Source organism: Lygodium microphyllum, chromosome 14 (genome assembly GCF_053477565.2).
Source record: "Lygodium microphyllum isolate KBCC chromosome 14, Lygodium_microphyllum_v1.1.10, whole genome shotgun sequence".
NCBI classification, from domain to species: domain Eukaryota; kingdom Viridiplantae; phylum Streptophyta; class Polypodiopsida; order Schizaeales; family Lygodiaceae; genus Lygodium; species Lygodium microphyllum.
In genome coordinates, this window is record NC_141148.1 from 151,350,603 (window position 1) to 151,358,675 (window position 8,073).

Sequence of the window (8,073 nt, forward strand, 5' to 3'; positions counted from 1 at the left end):
CAGGGTGATGAAAGAAATGAGCACTTGTTTATGGTGCAGCATATGAACAATTCTGTGACAAGTGCAGAAGAAAGCAATGATGTATGGTATGTTGACTCAGGTGCATCAAACCACATGACAGGTCATGCAGAATGGATGGAGGATGCAAGGAAAATGGAAAAACCAGGATTTGTGGAGACTGGTGATGATACTGCACATCCTATTGTGCAGATTGGAAAAATTCCCTTGTCTATGCAGGATGGGAAAAAGAAATACATGTCCGATGTATTTCATGTCCCGAATATCACCAAGAATCTGGTTTATGTTGGTCAAATGGTTGAGCAGGGCTTGCAGGTCAGATTTAATCCTCATGGATGCTTTGTTGAGGATATGAAAAATAAAGGTCGCTTGATAGCAAAAGGAAAGAAGAAGGGCAGAATGTTTACATTGGATGCAGACATGTCTAAATTGAGTGCAGCAATGTTTGCACATGGGACCGGTGTAGTTGCAGATATTGATATCTGGCATAAACGCATTGGTCATGTTAATGTACAACGACTTAAATCAATGCAGGCCCAAAATATTGTTGCAGGTTTGCCAAAATTCAAGGTTGCAAAAATGCATAAGGTATGTGAAGCCTGTCAGTTTGGAAAACATGCAAGGAAACCATTTCCTAGACATGTTCAAGAGAGTAAGAAGCCATTGGAATTAATCCACTCTGATGTGTGGACAACTAAAGCTGCATCTCTTGGAGGCTGTCATTATTTTGTCAGTTTTATTGATGACTATAGCAGAAAATTTTGGGTGTATTTTATGAAAAAGAAAAGTGAAGTTTTTGGGCATTTCAAAACTCTTAAAGCGATGGTTGAAAAAGAAACAGGCATGCAGATAAAATGCCTAAGGTCAGATGGAGGGGGAGAGTACCTCTCAAATGAGTTTGCAAAGTTCTTGCAGGAGCATGGCATAAAGCAGCAATATTCATGCAGTCATACCCCACAGCAAAATGGAATTGCAGAAAGGAAAAACAGGCATATTGGAGAGGTATCTCGTGCCATGCTCAATGAAAAAGACTTGCCAAATTTTTATTGGGCTGAAGCAGTTGCTACAGCAGTCTACATAATGAACAGGACTCCCACTACAGCAATACATGGAATGACTCCAAAGGAGAGGTATACTGGTAGGAAACCAGATATTTCTCATTTGAAAATTTTTGGTTGCATTGCCTATGTACATGTGCCAGATGAGTTGAGATCCAAGTTGGATCCAAAAGCTGAGAAGTGCATCTTTATTGGTTACTCTCTGCAGCAAAAAGGGTATAGATGCTATAACCCTTCTACTCGTAAGTTTACAGTGAGCAGAGATGTTGTTTTTGATGAGATGAGTAGCTGGTATAAACCAGTAAATGTGATTGATGATGTAGATGCACAAAATGGTAATGCTGGACAGAATTCACAGCAGCAGTCACAAAATATTAGTGGACCTGGAGCGTCCTCTAGCAGTGGTTCACATTCTTCGCCATGGACAGGCAGATTGAGATCAGGAGAATCTTCTCAAAGTAATGCAGATAGTGGTATGCAGGTATCACGAAAAGGAAAAGAGAAGGTTGATCAGTCCATGTTTGATGTGAATGCAGGTCACTCTTATGTGGATGGTGAATCCAGTGGCTCAGAACAGAGCATTGATGATGAGTTGGGTATTCCTTCTATTGTTACACCTGGAGTAAGGAAGACCAGGGATGTTTTGAGAGCACCTGGGAGTGAACCTACTTTGCGCAGGTCTACGAGAGCTAGGTATCCTGTGGATAGGCTGAAATATGATGGATTTACAGCCATTCACTATGCATATATGGTCAAAGTGATACAGGAACCAGAACCCACTTCTTTTGAGGAAGCCATGGGAAAAGAAAAATGGGAGAAAGCCATGGATGAAGAAATGGATGCCTTGGAAGCAAATGCTACATGGGAATTGGTACCTTTGCTTAAAGGTAAAAATGCAATTGGCTGTAAGTGGGTTTATAAGGTGAAGCACAATGCAGATGGTTCTGTGAACAGATACAAGGCAAGATTAGTAGTCAAGGGGTATGCACAAACATATGGTATTGACTATGAAGAAACATTCAGTCCGGTTGCAAGGATGGGAACCGTAAGAGCGGTCATTGCTATGGCTGTATCAAAGGGATGGTCTTTACATCAGATGGATGTAAAGAATGCCTTCTTGCATGGTGATTTGCAAGAAGAGGTCTATATGGAGCAGCCACCAGGTTATGTGCATGCTATTCATCCTGAGTCTGTTTGCAGGTTGAAGAAAGCCTTGTATGGCTTGAAGCAAGCACCTAGAGCATGGTCTGACAAGATAGGACAGTATCTTGTCACTATTGGCTTTCAGATTTCCAAGGCAGATTTCTCACTTTATGTGAGAAAAACAGAGAAAGGTATTATGCTACTTGTCATTTATGTTGATGATTTGATTATGACAGGTGACAGTGATGAAGATATCCTTCATGTGAAAATGCTATTGAAGCAGAAGTTTGAGATGAAGGATTTGGGAGAGCTACGTTATTTCTTGGGCATTGAGGTGATTAGATCACCAAGTGGGATACAGCTCTTGCAGAGGTAGTATGGATTGGACATGCTGTCCAAATATGGGATGACAGGCTGTAAGCCTATTTCAGTTCCTTTGGAGCAGAATGTGAAGCTGAGCGCAGATGCAGGTGAGCTTCTGGAAGACCCTACTATGTACAGACGCATAGTAGGAAGCTTGATTTATATGACTATTACCAGGACAGATTTGAGCTATGCTGTTGGATTGGTAAGTCAGTTTATGCAGGCTCCAAGGAAATCGCATTTGGATGCGGCTAGATGCATACTCAGGTATGTGAAGTCCACATTGCAGTATGGACTATTTTATGAGACTGGGGTTCAGATACAGCTGCATGGATACACTGATGCTGATTGGGCTGGTAGTATTTCTGATAGACGATCTACCAGTGGATATGTGTTCTCTTTTGGGAGTGCTGCAGTCACTTGGAGCAGCAAGAAACAGCCTACAGTTGCCTTGTCGAGCACAGAAGCTGAGTACAGGGGTGCAACAATGGCTGCATGTGAGGTAGCTTGGTTGCATAAGCTACTTTATGATATGCATCAGTCTACAGATGGACCAGTTGTCATTTATTGTGACAACATGAGTAGTATACACTTGGCAAATAACCCAGTCTATCATGCTAGAACAAAGCACATTGAGGTGCATTATCACTATGTGCGAGAGAGGGTTTTACTAGGTCTTATTGATCTAGTTTATGTCAGCACAGAGGATCAGGTAGCTGACATATTCACGAAGGCATTGGGCGCAGAGAAGCTGCACAAGTTCAGAGACCTGCTTGGTGTGCAGGAATTGGGATTGAGCTCGAGGGGGAGTGTTGAGATATCGAGCTCCACTCGTGATACGCCAGGGTGACCGTTGTGTATTTATGTCACCGACTTGTCAGTTGCAGACGCGGTTGGTACACCACCCATGAATAATAGCTACATGATAGCTATCCTTATCTACTCTAGTTCATGGCTCAGTTAGTATGCCACCTTAGTTAGTTGAGTTTGGTTTGAGACCCATATATAGGGTTCTTCTATTTCTTTGTATTTGAGTTATTTTGTCTTACACAACTAAGAAGAGGAAAACTGTTTTCAGCCTCCACCCGTGTGTGTCTTCCCCCATTGTGCAAGCAAGAAAGCTTCAAACGAGACTCCTTCCTTCTCTCCCACAATCTTGACACTTACCACTCGGCCCTTTGCCCTCTCAGGTGCTCGAGTGATCAAAATAAAAAATACCTACCTCCCTCGGGGGCGTAGGACCCCCACCCATAGGTGAGTTTTTTCACACTTCACAGAGTGTAAGGGAGCATTGGGTTGGGGACCCCAATGTCCTGAACCACCACAATCCACATCTCATCCGTCTGTGCAAGCACGGAATCATAAGAACCATAACTCATCATTCACAAATCCAAAAGCAATCATAACCATAAGACATTTTTACCAATTGTCAATGCGATGCATAGAATATATCCCCTTCATCAATTTCAGTATTCCTTCTTAAAAAGCATTTGTTAATATTAACATGCTTTTACAAGTCTAAATGAGTTCTAACTAATCATGATCATTTTCTTATGTACTAACCTGATTGTCTCCGTTTAACCATCCATCATGCTTACGATTTATAGCTGCGACCTCAATTTGTTGTGGGATGGCTGGTTCTTTAGTTTGAATGGGTTCGAGGTTAACTTCCGCTTGTGCTTCAGTATCGTGTTGAGTTTCCTCAGCAACAACGGTGACCACTTCCTCGTGTTGGAGAGGTCTCTAAGCGTGACCTCGCTCAGTATCTCGACGTCTCTTTGGGAGCCATGGGAGAAGCTTGATGGACAGCGCTTCCGCATAGGGTTGGAGAGAGAGAGAGAGAGAGAGAGAGAGAGAGAGAGAGAGAGAGAGAGAGAGAGAGAGAGAGAGAGAGAGAGACTAGGCTGATTGCAGCAGAGCTTCGTCGCGTCAATAGCAGGCAGAGAGACTTTTACATGTTTCATTGTGTGTCTGTGTGTCTATGTGTATGTGTGTGTGTGTGATGCTCTACCCCTGTTTATATAGTAGTGAGAGGGAGGGGGGGTAAAGAGAGGACGCCTGCTTTTTGGCATTTTTTATGACATCATTGATGACAAAGATTTTCGTTTATTTCTACCCTGCAACTTGTTTAGATCATAACTTCGTCGTATGAACTCTAAATATAGACATTTGGGTACTTAAAACGATTGGAACACATTTGGTCAATAAGCCTACATGGTAGCAGAATTACAAAAATCCATCAAAAATAGGCAAAAATAAAAATTTTCATAAATCGCATTATTTTTATCGATCTTTTGTCTTAGACGACTTATTCCCTTCAAAATAAGTCAGAGTATATATTTGAATCCATCTAAAGTGAAAATTAAGTCATCTAAACATGATACTAGAGATTTTAGACTATTCTAGTAAACCAGTCCTGGTTCCTGTAAATCTTGTAGAGATTCTGTAGTTTTTTCCATGTGTGGATATGCAACATAAATCAATTTTCTTTGGAATATATACGCACATTGTTTATTAAAATAAACTAAGTAATGGGGACATTACACAATAAGAGCATAAGGATTTGTGTCGACTATGTGGAGATGCACCAAGTGAAGTGTCAGCCGCATCAGCAAAGGACAAACTTGTTCCATTTTGGAGTTTGGAACATGCACATGAGATAGAGCTACATTCATTAGAGACATGGTTATCTTGGTGGGAGGTGCCGACATTGTTGGAGGTAAAGGCGCCTCTGCCTAGCCACCCGTGTATTACTACACTGACAGTCACCGCCACTGCACACTGCAGGTGGCGAGCACCCGTCACTGTCACTTTATTCTTTATTCTTTTAGAGACAGTTTGAATAAATAAGGACTGGTCACACATTGTGACTGTTGGAGTTCCCATTTCTAGTCTCTCCCTTTCTTGCTCTTGCTCTCTCGCCATAGCTCTCGAGTCCAACCTTCGATCCGTCACTCCCTTTCAACTGGTATCAAGGCTTTGCTTTCCGACTCTTGAGCTTGGTTCGTGGCATTCTCAGCATCCCATCAACTCCCTACTTGCATTGGTTCTCCCTCCCGACAGCCATATCCGACTCCTTCGAGCTCCCGTCACTCCCCGGCTTCTCGAGCACCTTCCCAGCATTGTTGGGCACTTTCACGGTATTAGATTAGAGGTATTTGATCATTTTCTTCAGGATTTACTTCAGTTCTCAGGTCTCACAAGCTGTAAACAAGATTGGGGCAGCCACCATTGAAGCTCCCTTGTTTGATATCTCACTTGCCTTTGAACAAGACTTGTTGGAGCTTGTTTTCCTTGGCTTTAACTAGAACCCTCCGAAGCTTAGTCACCATTTTTTGCAGCCCCAGGACCAGTATTTATAGTGGCAGAATCACGCAGCCCTCCCATATGTGTCTTCAGCATTGACAGTCACAACAACAGCTCTCCCCCTCCATTGGTGGTGTGCAGATCGGTCGCTGTATGCTCACGTAGTGAATCCCGGAAGGTCCCCAAGAACAATGAACTCTACCTTTTTGCACAAAAAACAATGTACGTGCATATAGGCGCATACAAAATAATAATAAATAATCGATGTCTCAATAGACATAACAAAATATAGGTGTGGCGCCTATCAAAATATAATCCATAGGTCGAATACTCGCTAGACTCCAATGCTTTCCTCCGCCACTGTTGCTATCTCTACACATCAACTGAAGCATTCACAATCGTTAGTAAAATAATACAATTAAACCGACAAAAGTGAATACCTAGCAGGCTTCAGCTACATAAATAAATCAACTGGTTAGAAATAAATCCTAACCTTAATTTATTACGAGTGCGCACTCTAAACTCATAAACGTTTATTAATTTAATATGCATTTTGCAGAATCACCCGCTATGGAATCACCCATGTATACACTAAATTAATGAAACGCCCGAAAAGGACAGGCGTCCCCATCAACTTCTCGCACAAAGAATCCACTTTGTGTATGAGCCCCGGTCATCTAAGTTTACGGAGTCCACCGTAAAACCTCACGGAATCCACGGTGGAATATGCCTCCTGGCATCATACCCCCATGGTGGGATAGCAATTGACCTCAATTGCTATTAGCTCAATGTGGAGCTAACAGAGTGGGGAAAGCATTTAAGTCTCTAGCGTGCATCCATTGTGCTCCCTCTACAGGATGGTTCTTAAATTTTACTAGATATCTAGAATATCTTCGGCTAGTTCTAGTGGTCATATAGTCAGTGTCTATGATGGCTTCTGGTTTAAGTATTTCAGTCTCTTCCTCTAATAAAGGTGGGTTTTCATAAACAGGGTGGATAGGTAGTTGGCCTCTAAATGGTCTGAATAAACTAATATGAAATGTATTATGAATTTTCCAATGAGATGGTAATTCTAACTTGAATGCATTATCATTAATTTTATGAATGATTCTAAATGGTCCATAAAATCTCGGAGCTAATTTGACAATTGGATGTCTATCTACACTTTGCAGTCTACGTTTTTCTATTCTCAGCCAAACATAATCATCAACTTTGAAATTCATGGCTTGTCTTTTCTTGTTGGCTTGTTTGGTATATGATTGTTGGGCTTTAGCAATCATATCCTTAACGTCATCAAAAATACTGTTATGCATACTAGCAATATCATCAGCACTCTGAATTCTATTAGACAAAGATGCAACAGGTGTAGATAATCTATATCCGTAAATGATTTCAAAAGGTGCTTTCTTTGTAGATGTGTGCGGTGTATTGTTATATGCAAACTGTAATAAATGCAGATGAGTATCCCATGTCTGAGGTTTAGAGATAGTATATGCACGTAAAAGATCTAGAATGGTGCTGTTTGTGGCTTCTGTTTGTCCATTAGTTTCTGGATGAAATGCAGATGAGAAATCAATCTTTGTGCCTAGATTAGCAAACAGTGTAATCCAAAAATTGTTACAAAATCTAGAATCGCGATCTGAAATAATCACTTTGGGCAATCCATGGTTAGTAAAAACAGTTTTCAAAAACAACTGTGCTGCTTGTGATGCTGTTAAAGTTTTCTTACATGGAATGAAATATGCTTGCTTACTAAATCTATCTACAACTGTCCAAATCATATCATGGTTAGATTTAGTATTTGGTAAACCAGTAATGAAATCCATAGAAATTTGTTCCCAAGGTTTAGATGGAATAGACAAAGGCATTAGTAATCCATACTGTTTACCATGATGTCTTTTTACTCTTTGACAAATTAAACATTCAGAAACGAAATTAGATACATCTGCATCCATATGCGGCCGATAAAAATCTTCAGTTAACATACGTAATGTAGATATGATACCTCTATGACCTTGATATGGGGGACAATGAATTTCATTCAAAACAAAAGATCGGAATGAAATAGTAACACACAGTCTCTTTTCATAAAACATAAATCCATCATTATATGACAATGAATCCACAGGAATGAAATTATTTTGAATTAATTTATTCCAATCAGAATGAAAAGTAATATCCTGGT